Source organism: Schistocerca piceifrons, chromosome X, assembly GCF_021461385.2.
Source record: "Schistocerca piceifrons isolate TAMUIC-IGC-003096 chromosome X, iqSchPice1.1, whole genome shotgun sequence".
Classification (NCBI taxonomy): Eukaryota; Metazoa; Arthropoda; class Insecta; order Orthoptera; family Acrididae; genus Schistocerca; species Schistocerca piceifrons.
Genome location: NC_060149.1, coordinates 44116690 through 44144540, shown reverse-complemented (window position 1 = coordinate 44144540; position 27851 = coordinate 44116690).

The window sequence follows — 27851 nt, the reverse complement described above, 5'->3', positions numbered from 1 at the left end:
TCTGTATCCAGAAAGGCCCATACAGGACTCGCCGCCGACCGTTGTGGCCGAACGGTTCTAGGCTCTACAGTCCGGAACCGCGCGACTGATACGGTTGCAGGTTCGAATCCTGCCTCGGGCATGGATGTGTGTTATGTCTTAGGTTAGTTAGGTTTAATTAGTTCTAAGTTCTAGGGGAATGATGACCTCAGATGTTAAGTCCCATAGTGCTCAGAGTCATTTGAACCATTTTTTTTGGACCTGCCACATGCGGTCGTGCATTATCCTGCTGAAATGTAGGGTTTCACAGAGATCGAAAGAAGATTAGAGCCACGGGTCGTAACACATCTGAAATGTAACGTCCACTGTTCAAAGTGCCGTCAATGCGAACAAGAGGTGACCGAGACGTGTAACCAATGGCACCCCATATCATCAAGCCGGGTGATACGCCAGTATGGCGATGATGAATACACGCTTGCAATGTGCATTCACTGCGATGTCGCCAAACATGGATTCGACCATCATGATGCTGTAAACAGAACCTGGATTCATCCGAAAAAATGACGTTTTGCCACTCGTGCACCCAGGTACATCGTTGAGTACACCATCACAGGCGTTCCTGTCTGTGATACAGCATCAAGCGTAACCGCAGCCATGGTCTCCGAGCTGATGGTCCATGCTCTGCAAACGTTGTCGAACTGTTCGTGCAGGTGGTTGTTGTCTTCCAAACGTCCCCATTTGTTGTCTCAGGGATCGAGACGTGGCTGCACGATCCGTTACAACCATGCGGATGAGATGACTGTCATCTCGGTTGCTAGTGACTGCTGAGAGGCCGTTGGGATCCAGCACGGCGTTCCATATTACCCTCATGAACCCACAGAATCCATATTCTGCTAATAGTCATTGGATCTCGACCAACGCGAGCAGCAATGTCGCGATACGATAAACCACAATCGCGATAGGCTACAATCCGACCAATACCACAGTCGGAAACGTGATGGTTCGCATTTCTCCTCCATACACGAGACATCACAACAATGTTTCAGCAGGAAACGCCGGTCAACTGCTGTTTGTGTATGAGAAATCGGTTGGAAACTTTCCTCACGTTAGCACGTTGTAGGTTTCGCCACTGGTGCCAACCTTGTGTGAATGCTCTGAAAAGCTAGTCATTTGAATATCACAGCATCTTCTTCCTGTCGGTTAAATTTCGCGTCTGTAACACATCATCTTCGTGGTGTAGCAGTATTAAGGGCCAGTAGTGCTGTTGATGAACTGTGGTATCGTGTTGAAGCTGCATGGGCAGCTGTACCTGCACATGCCATTCAAGTTCTGTTTGACTCAATGCCCAGGCGTATCAAGGCCGCAATTACGGCCAGAGGTGGTTGTTCTGGGTACTGATTTCTCAGGATCTATGCACCCAAATTGCGTGAAAATGTCATCACATGTCAGTTCTAGTATGATATATTTGTCCAATGATTACCCGTTTATCATCTGCATTTTTTCTTGGTGTAGCAATTTTAATTGACAGTATTGTAGTATGTGTCGGATAGTTTTCGTGATACCGTGGAAATTTGAGATGATTGAGTAGGGACATGTGTTTGTGCTGGGCCATTATTCTTTTCCATGTAAATTGTTTGGCTGACTGCTGCTGCACATTTCGCGGCTTTATTTAATTGAGGGAACATCGATTGTGGTGTGTGTATCTAGCAGGTGAAAGACACGTTTGCTGGTTCTCTAGCCACGAAAGTTGCCTTAGTTGACTTTGTAAAGTTATAGGGATGATTTGGAATGTGTTACATCAATGACATGGATTGGATATATCATGTTCTACTATTTGTTTCGAGTTCTCACATAAAGGTCTTCGCAGACAGGATGAGTTTCTAGTTACTCAGTGGTCTAGAGCACGCTCCAACTCACAAAATTTTTGGGTTTGTAGATAAATAGTTTCCAGTCTATATCTTCTGAATTATTTTGCGCTAGCGATCGGTAGGATACTGCTGTGTTTTTGATATCGTGAAGTACCGCGAAAATGGTATAATATTATGGCAAACTATGTGAAAATACATGTGTCCTTGTAATCCCAGAGTCTGGAGATGAGTGTAGAAAAGGAAGAAATGAAGCAGGTTCGGACCAAAAACAGTAGGGCGTTTGTGCCACGCGGGAATGAGTCCGAATTTGTTGTACAGTTGTGAGAGTGATTTCGGTCTGCTGAGGGTGCTCTGATCACCCGTCGGGAGTGGATAACCACCGACCTCGCAGGGAAGTATCTACTGCTGCGAGGAGTATATGTGATGCTATCTGTCTTCGTGGTATATGTACGAATGATGCAAAAGGGCTGATGCTTTATGGCTCGGGATACGATCTGTATGTTTACTACATCGACGTGGTACACAGTGATATATTGATGGGTTGGAGATCACTATCGCCCTCTAATATTCAAGCTCCTGTCCTCAGTGGGAGAGCAGTGTAATTCAGTAAGAGTACTTCAGTATTTTACGATATGCAGGGGCACTTTTCTAAGTTGAATTATCGATGCAATATGCCGATATGTGCTAAATATTTTTTTTGCCACCGAAAGCCTTGTCTGCAGAATGAAAAAAATGGCAGGTAGTGCTTCCACTGTGCCAGCATCAGTAATTCGGCGGGCAAATTGGGTAAGAGGCAATCATAATGAGCAATTCATTCACAAGACATCCTTTGTGCTGGGATATAGAGGAGCCTCCACATAGTGGTGAGAACGTTAGTGTATGTTGAAAGCAGGAAGGGTAACACATGATGGATGGGGTGCCGTGCTAGGATCGGAAGGAAGAATGCATTCCACGATAATCTGCACTATTTTCGTAAACATATTCTGTTAGGGGAAGAATTTCCATGCATGCAAGCTGAGACATCACGAAACCACCTACAAAACCACGCGTTAAATATTTCTTGGGCACTATAAAATTTCTGAGAGTTTAATTTGGTTCTTATTTTAGATAGCCATGTGGCTTCAGTACAACATTGGTATTGATAGATGTGCTTCCAATGGTGTGTAGCTATGCACAGTGATGCATCAGCCACACGTCACACATGTCTCTTCAGAATCAATAGGGAGAAAGCAGCCCCTTGTATTCTGGAACAGATTTCTGTAGAGTCTGCTAGGGTCAGTTGCTCGACAATTAGGTCTTCACTGGCCTGCAGGTGGACAGTGGGATGACACCAGCAACGGTCAACACACTCACACATGCCTCAGAGGATGACTTGGCGCTTATTTAGATAGACATGTGACGTCACTATAACACTCAAAGAACTTTTACTGTGCAGGTGACTTTCACATGCCATCGGCAGGAGCGTGAGAGTGATGGCTCGTGCTGGCTTACATCCAGCAGAGACTCGTGGTGGAGTTGACGAGTGTGCACCCTTGGAACATCTGCACTCTGCAAATAGGTTTTTGCTTCTGTCTGATCCCATTAGCAACAGTGCCTAGGTGATCACGTCTTTCGAGAGCAATTTCTCAGGTATCAAGTATGAAAGGGATGCCACTTCCTGATGATTTATGGACCCAAATGGGCATCTGTGTTTGGCTTGGCAGCTGCTGGTTGATCCCAGTTTCTGTATGGTCCAGTGGACAGGGGGTGGCGGGTGGTGCCTGCACACATTTTTGGCGTGTTTGTTGCACTATTTTGTGAGTAGGTTTGAAGGCAGTCCTATGCATTCTTCGGATGGCTTACAACTTGATTTCGTGTCTGCACAGCAGTGCACTACATCATTTAGGAGGAGTTTGCATGTCTGTGTGTCATGTACTGAAATTATTTCGGTGATGTAGGAGTTGTTTGTGTGTCAGCAGATCGTTATTTCGGTAATTTACGAGTAGCTTACGGGTCTGTAGGCTCTGTGGCGTGACCCCAAATATGTCAGAGTGTGTATTTGTCTGATAAATATACTATCTCAAATCCATCCTTAAATAAATTGCTGCAAAATAGATAAAGTATGCTCCTTCCTCTCTCCAGCAGCCCAGCCCAGGCTGAGTCATTTTCCTTTCCAGACAGCCATCTTGAGTTACATCATGGAACAGACGACAGTGCCCTCTGGTGGTGGTACTGTGTACTAGGCCTGGACCCGCTGGTGAACACATTGTTTCCCTACATTTTCCCTGCCATCTTGGATTACATCTTGGAATGGACGACAGCTCCCTCTAGCAGCACTACTGTGTACTAGGTCAATTGGACTCGAGACCAGATAGCGACTACAGTTGATGGTGGTACTGTCTCTAATTGTTTAAATAAATAATGTACGGAAAATAAAGACTTATGTCCAGCACAGTCCGAGTCCTCTTCCCGCCATATCCTAGGATGAGGTGGCGGTCAGATGAGTTAGGTTAATGGAGGTAGTCTAAGTGCCCTTTCATTCCTGCCATTTTCTTAGGTTAGTAGAGATAGTCCAAATGATCTTCCTTTCCCACAAAAATTCAAATTTCCTGCCAATCCCTAGGAAGAGGTGTGGGTTGGATGACAGGTTAGTGGATATAGCCCTGTCTTTTCCTCCATTTTCTTAGGTTAGTGCAGGTAGCACAATTGACTGCTCTTCCCTCCAAAATTCAAACTTCCTGCCAGTTCCTAGGAAAAGGTGGCGGTCGGATGACTTAGATTAGTGGAGGTAGCCAAAGTGACCTATCTTCCCGCCCTTTTCTTAGGTTAGTAGAGGTTGCATTGTCCTGCTGGAATTTGCACTTCCCACCATGGGGGCGTGGCAGTTTCCCACCATCTTGGATAATCCCCGCCATCTTGGCTACATATGCCAACAACGGAATGTGGGGTGGCGCTTTCCTCACTCTACTACTGTTTATATCCTTCTTCCACCACTTCTCGTAACATTGTTGGACATGTGGCGACATATGTTATGCAGATATACGAATTTCGGTGACCCCATTAATTGGTCTAATGAGTCAGGGATATCTATGTTTAAGATGTCATTTGCAAATGTTATGTTTGGAAATCTCAGTGTTTCCAATTGCTTTGTTGGCCAAAACAGCAAAGTGTGTGTCTACTCAACCATTGCCATACACATAATTGTGCATTGTAGGTGAAATGCTATTTCAGCTATATCACAAGCCGCATCGTTTACTTGCATTCCACTGTCTTTTAACTCCATAGTGTTCGTTTCTTGTGGGGCTCCTGTCTTGTAACAATTGAGAGCTATTACCCCTAGAATGTATCCTGGATATATCCAATGTGTGCCTATCCGCTGAAAATAAGGATAGGGGTTCAATACTTTCCTCCAACACACTGCTGTTTCACATTTCCCCAGGAACAATTTGTACCTCACATAGCTGCGTGTTCGTCCTGATGACTCAAATTAGACAGACTGTTATATCTGCCTGCTGGCAATCCCATAATTTTGCCTTGGATATTAGCACATAATTTTGCAGGTTTGTGAAATTAGCATGATGCAGTCACATTAAGGGGACATTGTACATGAAATTCGCTGAAATTTGACATTTTATGTTTTCTACTCCATAATGTACATTTGACTTTCCTGAACATTTAGGTATATATTACATTACAATCAGACAGTTGTGAGACCCTCAAATAATATTTTGGAGGTTGACATGTGACTGAAATTTCGCAGCTACACATATACTGCCATAGTTGAGCAGTCATATCTTTGGAACTACAAAGTCTAGAAGGCTGTGAATTGCTTTGTTTTGTGCCTACTGCTGTTTCTCAGAAGTTGGAATTACGAATAAACCAATCCGTCTACGGGCCACAAGTGGCCCAAAGGGACCATCCGACCGCCGTGTCATCCTCAGTGGAGGATGTGGAGAGGAGGGGCGTGTGGTCAGCACACCGCTCTCCTGGTCGTTATGATGGTATTCTTGACCGAAGCCGTTACTATTCAGTCGAGTAGCTCCTCAGTTGGCATCACGAGGCTGAGCGCACACCGAAAATTGGCAACAGTGCATGGTGGCCTGGATGGTCACTCATCCAAGTGCCGACCACGCCCGACAGCGTTTAACTACGGTGATCTCACGGGAATCGGTGTAGCCACTGCGGCAAGGATTACGAATAAACAAATCAGTTATTTGTTCTGATACTAGGTTTCGTTGAAAGTAATGTGATTATCGGCTATTTTTTTAGTAACCTCTCTTCTATTGCTAAGCGTAAAAGTAACATCAAGAAACGCAAATCTGCAGGTAACAGTACATGAGACCTGCATTTTATTCAGAAGTACTTGAAAACACGCGTGCTAGCAGTGAAGGAAAACACGATAATGTTTTTGAACTGACCATGGCCCCTAGAGCATCGAAAAGGAAAGTTACTTTAGAAACGGGTGACAGTGGTAAAAGTAATGATATTATGGAAAACGTCATTACTGACTTGCATATCCTTGCACAAGTTCTTTCTGAAACTCTCTCTTGCTGTCTTTGTGGTGGTGAAGTTATTTTTTATGAGGATATTGGGCTAGAATTGATGTTGTGTCCAAATTAATTATTAAATGTCGGAAGTGCAAAAACGGAAAAGCATTTCATACTTCAGCAAAGTGTTCTGCTAATGAATTGTGTGAAACTAATGTGAGACAGTTCTATGGCCTCAGATGCATTGGTAAAGATGCAAAGGCTGGTAATGTTCTCTGCACTGTGCTGAATTTCCTCCTTCTCGGTATACAAAATATGTGACAGCTATTGGGGACTCTGTAAATGCCGTGGCTGAAGATTCAGTGGTTGCTGCTAGATCAGAAGCTGTTGAACAAAATAAGGGTGACACAGGCATCAGCATTGCTGTGGATGGAGCCTGGCAAACGCGTGGGTTTAGTTCTAAAAATGATTTTACATCTGCAATAAGTATTGAAACTGGACACGTTTTGGATTTTGAAGTTCTCAGTAAGTACTGCCAAGGCTGTACAGTGAACCAAGAGAACACATTACTTCATAAGGAGCAGTGATAAAGAATTATGATGGCGCACGTAGAGAAATGGAGGTAAAAGGAGTAGTTAACGTTTTACAGTGTTTCCAGAAGGAGAGAGGTGCAAGATATGTGAATTACTTAGGTGATGGAGACAGCAAGGCTTTCATTTCAGTACAAAACAGTAAGCCACATGATGTTCCTATACAAAAACTTGAGTGGGTTGGACACGGCAAGAAAAGGATGGGAACACGTCTGTGTAACCAGAAAACCAAGCCGGGTAACACAAAACTGTCTCATGGCAAGACAATAAAATGTGCTGGAAAAGTAACGGACAAAGTAATTGATGAATTACAGGAATATTATAGGAGGACCATTAGAGAGAACAGTGACAATTTAGAGAAGATGAAAAGAGCTTTGTCGAGTACTTTCTTTCATCGAATATCAACCGATGAAAAGACATGTCAGCCTGTGTCCACCTCCACCAAACACTCGGCGTAAATATAGGCAAGCTGAATTTTCTGGCACCCTGCATGAATTTACACATAAACCTTCTCTTCCTTTGGCAGTAATGGAGGCAATCAAACCTATTTACAGAGATTTGGCAAATCCTGAGCTATTAAAGGAGTGTTTACATGCGAAGACTCAGAATGTGAATGAGTCCTTCAATAACGTTGTGTGGCGCCGTGTGCCTAAAACGTATTTGTTGGCCTTATGATTGATGCTGTAATAACTTTTAATGGTGGGAACTATGAAAGACTTAAGGTTCTGGAGAAGTTAGAGGTAATATTGGGACAGAAAACAGATGAAGGACTGCGAAAATGTATGAGCTTCGTGTACATGAAGCACAGTTAGCTGCTCAGCAAATGGCAAAAGAAGCAAGAAAGAAACGGAGGAGGCGAGCACTGGGCTGTTGTGACACTCAAGAAGACACAAATTACCGGCCACGGCAATTCTAGTGCATAAAAGAAATGTAAGTCTGTAAATGAATTTGTAATAAAAAAGTGTTAAACCACGATATCTCTGAACTATATGTCTTGCAATAAATGACCCGTTTTCAGAAAAAGTACTGATGGCAGAGTGATGAAATTTTCACAGCATTCCAAGTGTGAGATACAATAATTAAAATATCCTGAGCTGTTTTGTTTTTGTTCATTTATTTGCAAAATTCTGTCAAAAAATTGAGTGTTTGAAAAAAAAATAACATGATCCACAATATAATTTTGGTAATAATTCAAGTACAGTGTATCTATAAAGGTGCATTCAATAATTATGGAAAATTGTAAGTTGGTGTCTTAAAAAGTTTCCAAGATAATGGGTCACAAAACTCGATGATTTAACGTTGTCGGCTTAGGACATACAATATCCCTTAATTATGACCACTGGGAAAAGCGTGAGTACCCCGCTTTGGTAGGAAGAAGCTCAGAGAGGTTATGGAAGGTACCAACCCCAGTGCTGTGGCCCGCTGCGTTAAGTTTCATGGTTGAGGGTCCATGGCCCGAACAGCCCGATCGTGGTGGTCTGACACATTCGCGTTTACATCTAAATCAAAGTGGTTTGGTGGCATTGATAGTAAAGTAGACTCATCCTGGCGCTCTTGAAGCCACGCAGGTACACCGAGAGCTGTATGACTTATTGGGTTGGCTCAAAATGGTTCAAATGGCTCTGAGCAATATGCGACTTAACTTCTGAGGTCATCAGTCACCTAGAACTTAGAACTAATTAAACCTAACTAACCTAAGTACATCACACACATCCATTCCCCAGGCAGGATTCGAACCTGCGACCGGAGCGGTCGCTCGGTTCCAGACTGTAGCGCCTAGAACCGCACGGCCACTCCGGCTGGCTATTGTGTTGTCCTGCTGGTAAATGCTATTGTGTCAAGGAGGTCCCCTAGGATGGATGCACACTTGTATTGATCTATTGTGTCATCCAGAACGACGAAATGCTATGAAAGCATTCCCTAGACAATAGTACTTCCTCCTCCGTCCTGAACTCTGTTGGCGATTGTTGCAGTGCCGTACACGCCAAATGCCATCTGTCAGATGGAGCATAAAACATGATTCATCTGAAAAGGTTATCTGTCGCCGTTCTGTGGAAGTCTAGTTGCGGTACTGATGCCAATTGCAGCCCTCCTCGCCAATGAACAGCAGTCAGCATGGGTCATGAACCAATAGCCTGTTGCACAGGGCCATTGGTAGCAACGTTCGCTGTACAGTCGTTGAGGAAACACCGCAGGTAGCCCCTCGGTTCACATGGCTGGTCAGTTGCTGAACAACTGCACATCTGTTCGCCCATACATATCTCCACAGCCATCATGCACCTCTGTCATCAATGAACTGTGATGTCCCACCGTTGCCTCGTTGCCAGTTTTGGATAGCGGCTTTTTACAATGCTCGGTACACTTAAGGCACGGCGGCAAGTGAACAGGTTTACAAACATAGTCACTTCGAAAATACTTCCACACTTGGCCCGAAAGCTAACAATCGTGTCTTGTTGGACCTCTGATAAATCACCCCGATTCCAGATTTTGTCAAAGTCTGCACTGTTTTCCCCGCTCTCCAGCATATACAGGGTGTTACAAAAGGTACGGCCAAACTTTCAGGAAACATTCCTCACACACCAATAAAGAAAAGAAGTTATGTGGACGTGTGTCCGGAAACGCTTAATTTCCATGTTAGAGCTTATTTTAGTTTCTTCCACCTGCGCTCAATGGAGCACGTTATCATGATTTCATACGGGATACTCTACCTGTGCTGCTAGAACGTGTGCCTTTACAAGTACGACACAACATGTGGTTCATGCACGATGGAGCTCCTGGACATTTCAGTCGAAGTGTTCGTACGCTTCTCAACAACAGATTCGGTGACCGATGGATTGGTAGAGGCGGACCAATTCCATTGCCTCCACGCTCTCCTGACCTCAACCCTCTTGACTTTCATTTATGGGGGCATTTGAAAGCTCTTGTCTACGCTACCCCGGTACCAAATGAAGAGACTCTTCGTGCTCGTATTGTGGACGGCTGTGATACAATACGCCATTCTCCAGGGTTGTATCAGCGCATCAGGGATTCCATGCGACGGAGGGTGGATGCATGTATCCTCGCTAACGGAGGACATTTTTAAACTTCCTGTAACAAAGTGTTTGAAGTCACGCTGCTACGTTCTGTTGCTGTGTGTTTCCATTCCATGATTAATGTGATTTGAAGAGAAGTAATAAAATGAGCTCTATCATGGAAAGTAAGCGTTTCCGGACCCATGTCCACATAACATATTTTCTTTCTTTGTGTGTGAGGAATGTTTCCTGAAAGTTTGGCCGTACCTTTTTTAGCACCCTGTATTGACGGAAAAGATAATCACAGCACCAAGCAGGAGTTGTGCGACATAAACGAATCTTGGTAGGTATATTTCTACATCTGAAAGATGATGTCTATTCAGATTTTGTGCCAGTCGCATAAAAATGATGCAAATTAGGTTTGCTTTACTGGAAGGCTGTAACGGTCGTCAGCGTTAGATATCTTTGAGGTCGGACGTGGGGAGGTGATGTTAGTCAAGAATGACTTCATGGCGACAAACAGAACTCTTCTGAGGGCAGGGTGATTGTTCTCTGATGAAAGCTGGTTCTTCCTCAGTGTCAGTGATGGCTGTGTTTTGGTTAGAAGGAGGCCAGTGCAGAGCCTGCAACCAACCTGTCTCCACAGTAGGCACACTGGACTTACACCTGGAGTTATGGTCTCGCGTGCGATTTCGCGTGGAAGCTGACATGCTGAAAAGAGTGTCGACGTGTTGCCTTGACCTACTCATTCATCTGATTTGTCTCCAGTCAGCACATATGGTATATTCTCGGACGTCAAGTCCAGCGTGATCCACAAGCAGCATTAACCGTCACTCTATTGACCGTCGAAGCGCTTCACTGATGGAACTCCATCCCACATACTGATATCCTGCACCTGTACAGTACAATGTGTGCACGTTTGCATGCTTGCATTCAACATTGTGGTGGTTACAGTTATTAACGTACCAGTATTTCACATTTGCAGTGGATTATTTCGGGCTTATGTTAATCTGTGGTCATGCAGTATTAATCTCTGAAAAATGTTATCTAGAGAAACGTAGTTCGGAAATTTCATTACTCTACATTAATTATTTCCTGATGCTTAGATTTCTTGCCGTCAGTGTACTTTATATACTCTAAACTACCAATACTGCCAGGTGCCCTCTGTGAATGGTTACTGGTGTTGACTTCATATATAGGTGGTGGTCACAAAGAAATGGTTCAAATGGCTCTGAGCACCATGCGACTTAACGTCTGAGGTCATCTGTCACATAGAACTTAGAATTAATTAAACCTAACTAACCTAAGGACATCACACAAACATACCCGATGCAGGAGTCGAACCTGCGACCGTAGCGGTCGCTCGGTTCCAGACTGTAGCGCCTAGAACCGCACGGCCACTCCGGCCGGAGTGGTGATCACATTAATGTGTGTAGACCACATATTCGAGCATCGCTAGTACATACTAGTACCCGTTTCCCTACGGTGCCCGATTTCATTGGATAAAAGTGTAGAGTTACACACTGATGCCCGGCATTCAAGCCTACTACGGGAAAACAGAATAGCATTTGTAGTCTTGCACCGAGTGTCCTTACATCGACTAGCGAAATGTTGTAAAACAATGTCCACAGTTATTTCTCTCATAGGCAGTAACTCAGCTATAAAATCCTTCTGTGCCTCTCACAGTCCATCTAACAAGGGAACCTCCCCATCGCACCCCCCTCAGATGTAGTTATAAGTTGGCACAGTTTATAGGCCTTGAAAAACTGAACACAGATCAATTGAGAATACAAGAAGAAGTTGTGTGGAACTGTGAAAAAATAAGCAAAATATACAAACTGAGTAGATCATGGGCGACATACGCAACATCAAGAACGCCGGGGTCTCGTGGTAACGTGAGTAGCTGCGGAACGGAAGGTCCTTGGTTCAAATCTTCCATCGAGTAAAAAGTTTAATTTTTTATTTTCAGTTTACGTGACAAACTCTTATGTTTTCATCACTTTTTTGGGAGTGATTATCACATCCACAAGAAAAACTAAATCGGGCAAGGTAGAAGAATCTTTTTACCCATTCACCAAGTGTACAAGTTAGGTGGGTCGACAACATATTCCTGTCATGTGACGCACATGCCGTCACCAGTGTCGTATAGAATATATCAGATGTGTTTTCCTGTGGAGGAATCGGTTGCCCTATGACCTTGCGATCAAATGTTTTCGGTTCCCATTGGAGAGGCACGTCCTTTCGTCTACTAATCGCACGGTTTTGCGATGCGGTCGCAAAACACAGACACTAAACTTATTACAGTGAACAGAGACATCAATGAACGAACAGACAGATAATAACTATGCAAAAATAAAGAATGTAAAACTTTCACTCGAGGGAAGACTTGAACCAAGGACCTCTTCTTCTGCAGCTGCTCACTCTACCACGGGACCACGGCGCTACTGAGCTCATGTTCTCCTTTATGTTGCCTATGTGGCCAAGACTGATGACCAGTTTGTATATTTTGCTTATTTTTTCACAGTTCCACACAACTTCTTCCGGTTTTCTCAATTGATCTGTGTTCAGTTTATCAAGGCCTATCCACTGTGCCAACTTATAACTAAATCTGAGGGGGGTGCGATGGGGAGGTTCCCTTGTAAGAAACACTGTTGTGGCAGTAGTGTAGCACTTACTTGCCGTGAATGACATGGAAAACGGATTCACGTAACGTTAGCTGTTTCTGTCGAAATCCGCAGCAGCCTAGCTACACCTAAGTGACCATACTTTGCATTATTTGGTTGTATACCCAGTTAAAATCATCTTTAATGGTAGGGGTGGTGCTTTTATATATTGCATTGATCACATTGCTGATTCATTTACCATCATTATGTTATTCAGCGTAGCCTCTACCTTAGACTTTATAGCATCCACTACTGCTTGTACCGGGTCTAGTGTACTGTTAAATTCTGATTATCCTCGTCATCTGCTATCCCGAACACTGTCTTCAACAGTCTCCCACCTACATTTATACACCCTATCCCTCTGCAAGTCAGTATTCGAGGCACCAAATGCATGACTTTTTTCAACTGCTCCTTTATATTCACGCAGGTGAACCACAATCCACGGTACTTCTCTAGATATTCCGCCAGAAATCCTTCAAATGGCTCTGAGCACTATGCGACTTAACTTCTGAGGTCATCAGTCGCCTAGAACTTAGAACTAATTAAACCTAACTAACCTAAGGACATCACACACATCCATGCCCGAGGCAGGATTCGAACCTGCGACCGTAGCGGTCGCTAGGTTCCAGACTGTAGCGCCTAGAACCGCACGGCCACTCCGGCCGGCAACAAATGCTTTCTTCAGAAAGTCCCCAAAGATGTCTCCTAAGCTGTGTATCTCATGTTCCATCTCCCACACATTCAGAGTCAGTTCAGGTGTCCACTGATGACTAGTTAACAGGACATCAGTCGGTCTTCAGAAAACCACCCCAGATTAAAGAAGCTGGTTCCGTAACACACCACCATGTCATCTCTCGATGAGGAGTAGGAACAACAAGATTTCCATATTCTACCTAGCTGCCCTTTGACACACACCACATGAGAGGGAGGAGTTCCCATCACTTTTCTTCTTCCTTCCACAAGCGTCGGTGGGTGATAATATACTGTCGAATATTACCTACTACGTACTGTAAACAAAAAATAAATCCCCAAAACAAAGCAGTACGAACATCAATGGTACAAAATATCAATTCAGAATGTACGCAATGAACAAAATTAAACTAATCATGTTGTCTTGTTGCATACCGTATCTTGCGTGAACTATGACTATTTAAAGCTACTGCATTATTTACCATCTTGAAAATTTTTATTTCATACCCTTTATGGTGTTGGAATTAGTGGAAATGCACATACCACTCTACCGAAGGCCTTGACTCGCCTCAAAGGAATGTTCAATGTCATTGTTGGAAGCTGGAAGTTCTTTACAGCAATGTGATCTCAACCACTTGGTATGGAATCTGATACTTAGTTAAAACTTGTTCTGTTCTTCCATTTGGTGTATAAGGGTTCGTTAACACCAAAAAACTGACCCACTCGATATTGTGACAATAATCTGTACGTTACACGGTCTGTTCCTAACGTTCAATTGTCTTTCTACACAAATAAAAAAAGTTTTCCATCCCCTCGGTTCCGAGAGTCCCGGAACTTGTACAGAAAATTGGAATAGAGATCAACATAAATATCATTTCCGCTCTTTTTATTGCTCATGACAACCACACATTGCATGTTGTACCACCATACAGCGGGACTAGAGATCAACATAAACATCATTTCCGCTCTATTTATTGCTCATGACAACCACACATTGAATGTTGTACCACCATACAGCGGGACCTTCAGAGGTGGTGGTCCATATTGCTGTATACGCCGGTAGTATATCTAATACCCAGTAGCACGTCCTCTAGCATTGATACATGCCTCTATTCGTCGTGGCATACTATCCACAAGTTCATCAAGGCACTTTTGCCCTAGATTGTTCCACTTCTCAACGGCGATTCGGCGTAGATCCCTCAGAGTGGTTAGTGGGTCACGTCGTCCATAAACAGACCTTTTCAATCTATCCCATGGATGTTCAATAGTGTTCATGTCTGGAGAACATGCTGGACACTGTAGTCGAGCGATGTCGTTATCCTGAAGGCAGTCATTCAAAAGATGTACAAGGTGGGAGCATGAATTGTCGCCCATGAAGACAAATGCCTCGCCAATATGGTTGCACTATCGGTCGGAGGAAGGCATTCATGTATCCTACAGCAGTTACGGCGTCTTCCATGACCACCAGCAGCGTATGTCGGCCCCACATTATGCCACCTCAAGACATCAGGGAACCTCCACTTTGCTGCACTCGCTGGACAGTGTGTCTAAGACATTCAGCCTGGCCGGTTCCCTCCAAACACGTCTCCAACGATTGTCTTATTGAAGGCATATGCGACACTCATCGGTGAAGATAACGTGATGCCAATCCTGAGCGGTCCACTCGGCATGTTGTTGAGCCATCTGTACCGCGCTGCATGGTGTCATGTTTGCAAAGATGGACCTCGCCATGGACATCGGGAGTGAAGTTGCGCATCATGCAGCCTATTGCGCACAGGCTGGGTCGTAACACGACGTCCTATGGCTGCACGAAAAGCATTATTCAACATGGTGGCGCTGCTGTCAGGGTTCCTCCGAGTCATAAGCCGTAGGTAGCGGTCATTCAATGGAGTAGTAGCCCTTGGGCGGCCAGAACGAGGAAGGTCACCGACAGTTCCTGTCTCTCTGTATGTCCTCCATGTCCGAACAACATCGCTTTGGTTCACTCCGAGACGCCTGGACACTTCTCTTGTTTAGAACCCTTCCTGGCACAAAGTAACAATGCGGACGCCATCGAACCACGGTACTGACCGTCTGAACTACAGACAATACTAGCCGTGTACGTCGTTCCTGGTGGAATCAATGGAACTGATCGTCTGTCGGACCCCCTCCGTCTAATAGGTGCTGCTCATGCGTGGTAGTTTACAGCATTGGGCTGGTTTAGTGACATCTCTGAACAGTGAAAGGAAATGTGTCTGTAATGCAGCATCCACAGTCAACGTCTAACTTCAGGAGTAGTGGGAACCGGGGTGATGCTAAACGTTTTTTAATGTGTTTATACACATCTTCGACCTTTTGCTAAATTCTCTTAATCGTTTCGTGAAATTTTTCAGAGACTCCACATTAACACGTAATTTACGTTTCAGAACCTCGAAAGGAGGTGGCATCTATCTACCATATACCATTTCATACTGTGATAGACCTGTACTGTGTGTACTTTAAAATTATGCGCTAAGACGACGTATTAAAGGTAAGTGTGCCTGTTTTGGGTTGACTACTCACATAGTTGCTTAACATTTTCGAAATTGTACAATGAAGCTTTAGGAATAGCCATTTGCTTTTGGATGGAAGGGACTAGTGCTAGGTTTTTGTATATCAGGCAACACAACTCCTCCCAGTGTCCGCCCCGGTCGCTGAGTGGTCAGCGTGACAGACTGTCAATCCTAAGGGCCCGGGTTCGATTCCCGGCTGGGTCGGAGATTTTCTCCGCTCAGGGACTGGTTGTTGTGTTGTCCTAATCATCATCATTTCATCCCCATCGACGCGCGGGTCGCCGAAGTGGCGTCAAATCGAAAGACCTGCACCAGGCGAACGGTCTACCCGACGGGAGGCCCTAGCCACACGACATTTCCATTTATTTTACTGCTCCCAGTGGACAATCATAATATTTGTACTCTGATCTGTAATTACCGTATGAGGAACACGAAATGTTAGTATTCATTTATAAACCAGCGTGCTAGCGATTGTGTTCGCACGATGGTCCGGAATCGTTATCAGTGCCACTACCGGAAAAAGTCATCTGTTAGGATATTCTTATTTCCAGCTTCTGCCCTATTAAATAATCCTATAATATTGAAGTGAAACGTTTCTAAAGGTTTTGTCGCTTCTGGCAATTTTCGTAACGGTGTGCACTGGTGACTAAGATTTCCTCTTTGCGCACATGGTACACAGTCTATCACATAATGTTCAACCTCTTACTCTCTGGTTCTTCACCAAAATGTGTCAACCACATCTCTATCTGTCACTCTGTGTCCACCATGACTGGCCAACAGGTGGTCATGCGCCTGTTGCAATATTTTATTTCTCAGTGATGTGAAACGACCACTCTTGATCCGTAGTATATAGTTTTGCTTAGCAAGTAATCGTGTGTCACAAACAGTGGCTGGAACCTGAAAGCCCGCCAGTTTATATCAGGTACATGTGCCTTCTGCCTCTCTGACAAGTTCTTGCCTAGTGCTTTCAGGGTTCCAATTATCCTCCTTAACATGCCTGCACTAGTGTGCATGCTACCACACTTATGACTCACTTTATAATTAAACTTGCTTAGTTTCAAAGCCTACCATGTTAATCTACTGGAAGCGTCTTTCAATCCAAATGGTCACTTCAGGGATACATGATCTGTAATTATCTTAAATATTTGTCGGCAGAAATAATAGTGAAAGTAGTTATAACCCTAAATAACAGCTATCATTTCTGTTTCTGTCACTGAGTAGTAGCGTTCCAGCTTGCTCACTTGTCTAGAGGCATACGCCACTTTATGTTCCCTGTTATCCATGATTGGCTCTACATGCAGCTGACTTACTTATTGCTTGCGTCACAGGATAGGATAAAATCTTGATAAAAGTTAGGAAATACTAACACTGGACTCGATAAAAAAAAAAAAAAAAACATGTTTTAATTTCTCAGATGCAGCTTGATGCTCCGCTCACCATTCAGATTGCACTCTTTTTCTTAATAGATTATTCAAGGTCTCGACAGTTGATGCCTAAGAACGGCTGTGACTGCTTTGTAGTCTGCGGGCTAATGGCATACCACTGATAATTCACTTCTGTTTGAGAGAAATGGCACTTATTGACACTGAGTGTTAGGCGTGCTGCCGGTAGTCATTTAAAAACTTCTTCCAATTGATTCATGTGTTCTTCTAAATCCACTGAAAATACAATTATGTAATGAAGAAGCACCATGTATTTTTTAGATTTAAATTTCTCAGCACTCTATCCACGAGTCTCAGAAATGTAACCAACGCATTTTTCAGTGCAAATGGCATGTTACAGTACTGGTAATATCCCCATAGCGTGCAAAGAGTTGTCTTCGGCTGATCTTCTGGAAATACTTTGAGCTAGTGGCAGCTACCTATCTAACCCACAACATTGAGTGTGTACGTAATGTTTGGGATGCGATATGCATCAGTGACAGTCTTTGCTTTTAGGAAGCAATAATCACAACAGGATCTGTCTCTTTTGGAACCGTCCAATGACTTTTTTGAGCGCAAGGCCAATGTTTACACGCCTGGGCCTTTCACTATCCCAGCAGATTCCATCAATAAATTGCTGGTCAATGAAAGGCTGTAAACACTTTGGGACTTTGTAAGTCTTCATATATACTGCAGCATCGGTTTCTGTTGCTATCCTATGCCGTCAGTGGTAATGGACTCCCTGGATTGGACAAATCCGTTAATCTAGGCAGTGAAGCTTCCAAATCTTCACTATGTTTACCTTGCAAGTGTTTGAGTTTGCCATGTAGTGCAGAGTGGTTAACGGTATGCTGGTTGCTGACATCGTCCCCCGACACATCAGTATCGTCTTCTTCCAAGTCACTAAAACTGACAACCATTACTCCATTTGGCAGAATAACCTCGCCCTTTCCAGACTGCCCAAACTCATGTGAACCACACGCTCCTGTGCACCATACACATACTTATCTAACTCTACATTGCAGGTATATAGTTCTATCAAACATAACACCCCCGTTGAAAGTCCGGACGTATACTAACCGACATCAATTTTCTTGTACTTATCAATACTTTATCCTACGAAGTAATCTTTAGTGTGGAAGTAAGCAGTATAACTGCTAACACCTTCATGACTGGCACACCTTGTCACATTGATTCCCTAGCAGATCTCATCCATATAGAAACAGTCCCACCAAGTTCAGCCTATGCCGCGAAAGACCAAGTATAGCACGATGGTTATTCAGAAAATCGAGTCCGCAAATTGCACACTACCTCGCACCAACGTCTGGCGACTTCTCCGTACGCTCCTTAAGCCTCTCGGCTCAAATGATAAATGTGAGCATTGTTTTCGTCAATGATTCCACCTCACTGTTACCCACCTGCATAACTTATACCACTGAGAATGACATATTTTTCTACCTAAGTGGTTCAGCCCAACAACTAACACATAATGTCACTTATTATTCACCACGCCAATGAAGCAGCCGTCCGTCTCAGCAATCGTCATTGCAGCATACTCTTTTATTGGTTATAATCTCCGAAAGCGAAGGCACTCCCGTTCTCGTTTAACGGAAGCTTCTCCTTAATACACTTTCCTGCTTTCTGTGTTTCCAGTCACGCGACATACGCCCAACACAATCACATTCAAAGCACAGTGGCGGGCTACAATGCTTCTTCACGTGACCTCCTCGTACGCATCTGTATCATTTGACGTCAGAGAAGAAGACACCATGGTTCCGCCGTTTCTGGGTCACAATTTCTATCTCCTCTAGCTGTGTGGCTATTCTGACAGCTGAGGACAAATCATGGGATTTAGTATCCTCACCTGTTGCGGCATATACGATGATATAACCTTCTCGACTACACCTAATGTGCTATTGTCTGCCTCCCGCAAAGAGACTATATCGGCCTCTACATTGAGTGTCAGTAATTCGGCGAGTTCACCCTGCAAACTATGTCAGAAAATACGTCGCTGACGTACGGGGCTTTTGCATCAATCCCATAAGCCTTTCCCTGAAAAATCTGGCACTATTTTGCTAGTGATAGCGTTGGGTAAGACATTCGGCCAGATGGTCAAATGTCTGTATCTTATTAAAGATCCCATGGTATGTAAGATACGTTTCATCGTCAGCCGTTAATCGTAACGTCGCCAGAGACAAACAAGTCACATCAGAATAATTCACTAACCGAGCTGTTTCCCTCACATCGTCCTGTAAGGCTGATAAATCATCGGAATGTGTCCCAGACAAAGGCGTAATGAGACTAACTGCCAAAGGATCACTGCATTGGACAAGCATGTTAGTATTCCCTTCTTGCGATTGCGCCAACCCAACTGCGGAATGCACTGCTCATGCTTCCCTCTGAATCTCTTCACCAGCCTGATTTATTCTGGAATATCGCGGTTACCTAATGTTTCAAAACCTCAGTGGTCCCAGTTAATGTTGCTGCACACGTTTCTGTTCGTCGTATAACTTCCATTTCCAAATATAATATGGAACAAGTAGGAATCTCGTGTACCGACAGAGTATCAAAAAGCAGAAATCATTGCATTAATCTTTCCCACGTGTCGTTACCCAGCGGGACTCGCTACACATCACACTTAATGACCACAACTTCCACAAGTTTCAGACGTTACTGGCACTGCCTTAGTATACGGTAATTCGTGCCCTGATAAATTACAATACTGATATGTAGTCGGCCGTAACTACACTTCCCTACAGTTACCCCGGAACTGTGATAGATCTGCAGGTTCTCGTGGTCTAAACAATGTCACTTTCCAGTGCCTATCAACACCCTTCCGACTCAACATCATGTTGTCTAGAAGGAAGTAGCAACGCCACAAGATAATATAAATTTGCAGAATGACCGGCAGAGAACTGATGGACGGTGCAGGCTGTGGCAGTTGACCATGCATTGCAATGCAACATATTTGGCATACATAGGAAAAGAAATACACTATTTTACAAGTGTGCTATTGATGAAAAATTTGCAGGAAACAGTATCTACTGTAAAATATGTAGGTTTAACTATCCAGATCGACCCGAACCGGAATAGCCACATGAAACAAATAGTAGGAAAACCAAATGCCAGATAGATTCATAGGAATAATCTTAAGGAAATGTACCTCATCCACGAAGGAAGTGGATTACAAGGCGTCTGGTTCACCGATTCTTCAGTATTGTTCATCAGTCTGGGACCGTCACTAGGTAGGAATGATAGGAGAGATAGAGATGATACAAGTAAGAGCGGTACGTTTCGTCATGGGTTCATTACTTCGCTGTAAGAGCGTTACATAAATTTTCAACAAACTCCAGCGGCAGACGTTGCAAGAGAAACGGCGTACATCACGGAAAAGCTTACTAACGAAATTTTAAGTGAGCACTTTCCGCGAAGGGTCGGACAGCTTATTAATTCCTCCCACATACATCTCACGAAACGACCAAAACGAGCAAATTCGAGATATTATAGCTAATACGGAGGCTCACCGACAATCACCTTTCCCTCGCGTCATTCGTGAGTGGAATGGGTAAGTGGGGATAAGTTAGCGGTACCATTAGTACCCTCCACCGCACACCTTTAGATAGCATGCGAATTATGAAGTAGACGCAAATGTAGAGATTCGGAGGCATCAGAACCTTTCCAACTGTTATATAATCTTAAGACCGTGGCTTCGGAACCAGATTTTAAAAGTAAGACATTATCAGTGGCAGATGTGAACGCTGACCACAATATGAACTGCAGATTAAGACAGAAGATTCAGCAAAACTCTATCATTAAGCACACGTATCCTAGATAAACTGAAGGCATTAGAACTTGGTGAGGGTTTGAAGGGAACGATAAGCAACGATTGACTGCAACAGTAGAAGTTGAAGGGCAGGCTATGAGGGATGAAATACTGAAGGCAAGAGAGGATCATGTAGGTAAAAGGACCAGACCCAGTAAAAATAGTCCGTTATTACAGGAGGTACTGAATTTAATTTATGAAATGAGAAAATATAAAAATGCAGGAAATGAAGCCGATGGAACGGAATACAAGCGTCTAAAAATAAGACTTACCGGAAATGCGTAATTGCTAAGCATGAATTGCTAGTGGACACTATAATGACACACAAGCAAATTTAGTTCGGAGGAAGATAAATACCATACACAGGAAAGTTAAAGAGACGTCTGGAAAAAAATACAGCAGTTGCATGGATTTGAAAAACTCAAGACGAAAACGAGGACTAAGCAATGAAGGAAAAGCTAAGTGGAGGAAAGGTATGTAAGAGGGTAAAACAAGAGAAATTTTCTTAAAGGGTTTACCATACAAAGAGGTGAGGAAGTGAATAAAGATGAGAATGGTGATATGATAGTGTGGTAAGAATTTGACAGAGATCTGTAAGACTTTAGTCGTAACAAGGCCTCCAGAGTACATGACGTTCCCTCAGAAGTACTGATATCTTTACGAGAGCCAGCCATAAGAAAACTGTTCCGCTGATATGTATTACATAAGAAGCCGAAATACCCTCATCTTTCAAGAAGAATGTAATAATTCCAATTCCAAAGATAGGAGATGTAATACATTATGAAAGCCGACATCGAGAAGAATCACTTTGGATTCCGAATAAATGTAGGAACACGCGAAACAGTACCAATCCTACGACTTATCTTCGAATATAGGTTAAGTATAGGCAAACCTATGAGTAAATCTCTCCGTCAGAACAGGCCTCGGAGGGACCAACGGTTTCGTCCGACCACCGTGTCATCCTCTACCGATATCTGTCACTGTATGCCGCTAGAGAAGGGCATGTGTCTAGCACACCGCTTTCGCGGCCGTTCTCAGTTTTCCTGATCTAAGCCGCCACTTATTAACGCAGTAGCTCCTCAATTGGCCTCATAAGGACTGTGTGGACCCCTCTTGCCAACAGCGCTTGGCAGACATGGACTGTCATCCATTCAGCTGCTACCCAAGCCCGAGAGCGCTTAATTTCAGTGAGCTCACTGCAACCGGCGTTACCACTGCGGCAAGGCCGTTTGCAAACATACTTGTAGAGCTTTTGATAGTAGAGCTTTTGATAGTGTTCACTGGAATAAAGGTAAATGAAGTCCCATGCTACTTGAGAAAGCGTAGGGGAACGGTGCCGGAGAGCCACACCGCCCACGCAAGGTCCTAAAGGAGGTGGTTTGCCGTTGCCTTCCTCCGACCGTAATGGGAATGAACGATGATGATGAAGACGACAGAACAACATCCAGTCATCTCGGGGCAGGTGAAAATCCCTGACACGCCGGGAATTGAACCCGGGACCCCATGCACGGGAAGCGAAAGACTACGAGCTGCAGACTCATTGGAATAAACTTTTCAAAATTCTGCAGGTAACAGGAGCGAATGGTCTGTATAGAAATCAGACGGCAGCTTTAAGAGTAGAAAGGCATGAATGGAAAGCTGTGGTTGAGAAGGGAGTGAGACAGAGTTGTAGCCTATCCCCTACGTTATTCAATCTGTTCATAAAGCGAGCGGTAAAGGAAACCAAAGAAAAAATTGCAGAAGAAATGAGAATTCAGGTTGAGGCAATAAGAAATTTGTCACAGACAGTAATTGACTTTGAAAACCAATTGAACGCAATGTCCAGTGTATTGAACATCAACAAAATCAAAATAATGGTAAGCGAATGTAGTCGAACTAAATCATGCGCTGCTGAAGGAATTAAATGAGGAAACAAGATACTTAAAGCAGTACAAGGGGTTTGCTATTTGGGCCGTGAAGTAACTGATCATGGTCGAAGTAGAGAGAATATAAAATGAAGACTGCAATGGTGAGGAAAGTATTTCTGAAGAGGAGAAATATGCTAACGGCGAATAGAAATTAAAGCGTTAGAAAGTCTTTCCTGAAGGTATTTGTCTGTAATGTAGCCCTGTACACAAGTTAAACATGGACGATGAATATTTCGGACAAGAAGAGAGTCGAAGCATTTTAAAAGCAGTAATAAAGAATAATATTGAAGATTAAATGAGTAGATCAAGTAACTAATGAGGAGGCGCTAAACAGAACTGGAGAGAAGAGAAATTAGTGGCTTAACTTGACCAAAACATGTAATCGGTTGACAGGACACTTTCTGAGACATCTATGGATCGCCAGTTTAGTACAGGAGGGAAGTGTGGGCGGGATAAAATAATAGAGCGAGACCAGGAGGGGAATACAGTAAGCAGGTTCAAAGTGATGTAAGTTGCAATAGCTATTGCAAGATGAAGAGACTTGCACAGAATAGAATAGTGTGGATAGCTGCATCAAACCAGTCTGCGGACTGAAGACCGCAACAACAGCAACAACAAATGTGAGCTGTATGGATGTACTGTGAGTATCCTCCTGTTCCCTAAGGAATACTTCTATCTCGCACGTCCCCTTGGCAGTTTGGTCCACCAAGGCCGTTATGCCTCTGCTGTCTGCAGATTGTATGGATGCAGCCGATGTTCATCGACAACGCGCCACACGGCATTTCCACCCGTTGGCAGCGCCTTTGTCACCTGCAGAACTCTGGTGACTGGATACTCTTTGAGCATTGTCAGCAAGACTTTCTCCTACTGTAGAGCTCGAGCCAAGGGTTGACGACCCGCATGAAATGCACGAAGTGCTTTGCAATCCGCTTTGCCATAGGCAAGCACCATGTCGACCATTTTCGCAGCTGTGTACTGGTACATGTCACACTGCCTCGAACAATGTTACTGTACTGGCAGACCACACAAGGTCCACAGTAAGACGCACACATGGGCTGTGCAGGGGAATGTAGCGCATGCGCAGGAATGGTATTAGGTTCAGGTCGTCCATCCAAAGTACACACATGGCTAAAGGGTAGCACACTGTAAGTATTGAGACACCAAAACAAACTGTCGGAAGCGTTTGTTCTCAGATTTCGACGCTCTCCAGCGCCCAAGCCCTGAATTTCCGAAAAAGTGTTCCTGTTTAAAACCCGACCAGTTTTCCTCCTAGCACAACATACTAAGCGTTGTCGACGTTTTTGGGTCAACCTGCATACAGGCGAGGGCACTTACTACAGACCTTTGCACTCTGATGACATTGAAGTTTCACTTCAATCTTCTGTAGGTACGTGAGTGGTTGTGTCATGTATGCCGGCTTCTGAAAAGACTTCTGATGGTATTTTGATAGACCCAGAAAACACCGAAAATCCATGTTCGTATAGGCTATTTGCTGCTATAATTAATCTGGGATCAATCTCGACGCAGTTGTGACTAAGTGAATGTCCTAGATACTGTAACATCTGTAGCATGATGTGGCGCTCGTCAACACTAAGTGTTAGGTGAACAATGTGCACTGCGATAAACACTTCTTTTTGTCGTAACTGAAGCTCTTCCATGCCTAACATATAATCGCTATAAAGCTGAATCAACGCGGCACTGAAATGTTTTGGTGCACTTCTAATTCACATGCCATGCCCCGGTGCTGATAATGTCTTGGAGGGACTGTAAATGCTCTCTTTGGTTGATACTCTGGCGCTACTTTCTGATGAAGAGAAACACTCCGCAGGTCCATTGTAGAAAAATATCTACAATAACCATTATTATCCCATGTTTCCTTTACATTTGGTGCTGAATAATCTTCTGTAATGGTGCAATTAATAAGCTACTTATAACCACAAAAAACCATATTCTATCACCCCATTAGAACTTATTTTTGCAATGATAAGCACTGACGTTCCCCAGAGACTGGTACCTTCCTCAACAATACGGTCTCGTGACTGATAATTAATAAATTATTCCATTACCGGTAGGAGGAGATGTGGTATTCTGTGTAGTTTATAATACACAGGTAACTCATAGTCCCTTGAGATTTTATGCTACGTCATATGAGTTGCTGTAAAGACTCATGAGTTTCAAATAGACCCCATACTGTAGTAACTGCTACAATGTTAACTTACCTGCTCCTTCCATGTGTGCTAACTTCTTCATCTAACGCTGCATACGTAATCCGTAAGCTACCATACATTCCATGGCGCATGGTCTCTTATACCAATACTGGTCATCCCTTTTCCTGTTACACTCGTAACTGGAGTGGGGGAAAAACCACTATCTATATGTCTGCGTATGAAACAAATTTTCTTTTCTCTGGTCTTCGCAAATCTTACGCAATCTGATTGCTGGCGCTGGAAAATCGTTGTGCAGTCACCAGAAAAGCCGGTTCTCTAAATTTTCGCAGTAGCGTTTCGCAGAAAGAACATCATCCTCCCTCCGTGGATTCCGATTTGCGTTGTCTAAGGATTTCTGTAATATTAGTGTGTTCATCCAGCCTACTGGTAACATGTCTAGCAGTACACCTCTGAATTGCTTTCACATCTTCCATAAATTTGACCTGATTAGGATCCCAAATGCTCGGGTGGTACACGAGAATGCGTCACACTTGTGTTGTGTAGGTAATCTCCGTTATAGCTGAGCTACACTTTCCCAGATTTCTCCCTATAAACAGGTCACTCGTTTGCCTTAGCTACTACCGGCGATAGGTGCTCGTTCCATTTGATATCGATCCTAGCTTCAAATTTTAAATCTCTAAAAAAATTCTTATTCTTGTAAACTAAAATTACAAATTTCGTACCCCGGACTTGGAAGCCTACATCTAACCTAGCCTCATCTTTCAATTTCTTTTAGGAAATCATTTTTTACTTGACAAAATTGATGCAAATTTTAAAAACAAATTTTCAACATTTTAATAACTATTTCAACATTTTCAAATACAGGTTTCATGAAAATCTTTTGAAGTTATTTTTTCGCTTTTTTTGTTAAAAGGTACTGCGATTGGTGTCCTTCCATTTAATAATGGTATTTTATCCTGCGTTAGCCCAAGCACATCACTATAGCCGTCACATACATTTCCCTGGTTTTTGATTATGGCACCTTTGCATATCTCCGTTCTCCACGTATCTGTCCTTCCAGGGCTTACTAGTAACGTTGTCCCTGAAACCATACTTCTGTCTAAGACTACTTTCTATACATACATTCTAACACACAATCAGTTATTATTACAAGGAATTATATAAAAATTTTGTATTTCGTTTAACTTGATTTCAAATGAAAGTAAGTGAACAGAGTATTGCCTTTTTCCAGCAACATCACATGTACTAGAAAGTTTTTTCAAGAATTTATTTCCTTTAGAAGACTTACTGAGTTTTCTTTTTTTTTAAAAAAAAAAAAAAGTACATGCTATTGAAAGCAAAACTTAAACTTTTTCTTTACTTTAGATCAACCCGAGAAAATTTAATTGTGAAAGACAAATTTCACAGAAAACTATCATTTACAAACAATCTATAATACATAGTTACTACTTTTATGCAGTGCCTCTTTGCATCACTTCCTCTCCATATTTTTTTACCACTGTTGAACAGAAATCAAAAGTTTTTATTTAAGATTATATATATATATATATATATATATATATATATATATATATATATATATATATATATATAGTCTACACGATACAAGCCTGGAGAAAGTTAAACAGCCATAGAACACAAGGAAAATGGGAAGAATTCAACAATATACAGAAAAAAACCTAAAAAATGACGCTTCAAAAGACAAGATGGAACACTGGAGACAAATCCGAAGAAAAACTGTGAAATATTAGCTCGATACGTTGACACATTACTGAACTGTGATGAACCAAAACAGAGATTACAGTTTACAAAACAGAACCTAACCAAGACTCAGAACTCCCAACACACGAAAAAATAATGAATATAATAAAATCATTGAAAAATAAAAGAGCACAAGGAGAGGATGGACTGATTGCAGAAATATGGAAATCATACCATCTAAACATTACACCGAATATACACAGAGTAATCAAAAACGATACTGACCCTGCGACATATCTTAGAAGATAGATCGAGGAGAGGCAAACATTCATTTCTAGCATTTGTAGACTTAGAGAAAGCTTTTGACACTGTTGACTGGAAAACTCTCTTCTGAAGGTGGCAGGGGTAAAATACAGGGAGCGAAAGGCGCTTTACAATTTGTACAGAAAGCAGATGCCAGTTATAAGAGTCAAGGGACATGAGACGGAAGCAGTGGTTGGGAAGGGAGTCAGAAAGGGTTGTGGCTTCTCCCCGATGTTATTAAATCTGTATATTGAGGAAGCAGTAAAGGAAACAAAAGAACAATTCGGAGTAGAACTTGGAAGAGGAGTTGAACGGAATGGACAGTGTCTTGAAAGAAGGATATAAGATGAACATAAAAAAAAACGAGGATTATGGAATGTAGTCGAATTTAGTCGGGTGATACGGAGAGAATTAGATTAGGAAACGAGACACTTAAAGTGGTAAAGGAGTTTTGCTATTTGGGGAGCAAAATAACTAATGATGGTCGAAATAGAGAGGATATAAAACGTAGACTGGCAATGGCGTTCCTGAAGAAGAGAAATTTGCTAACATCGAGTATAGACTTAAGTGTCAGGAAGTCGTTCCTGAAATTATTTGTGTGGAGTGTAGCCAAGTATGGAAGTGAAACATGGACGATAAATAGTTTTAACAAGAAGAGAATAGAAGGTTTCGAAATGTGGTGCTACAGATGAATGCTGAAGATTAGATGGGTAGATGACACAACTAATGA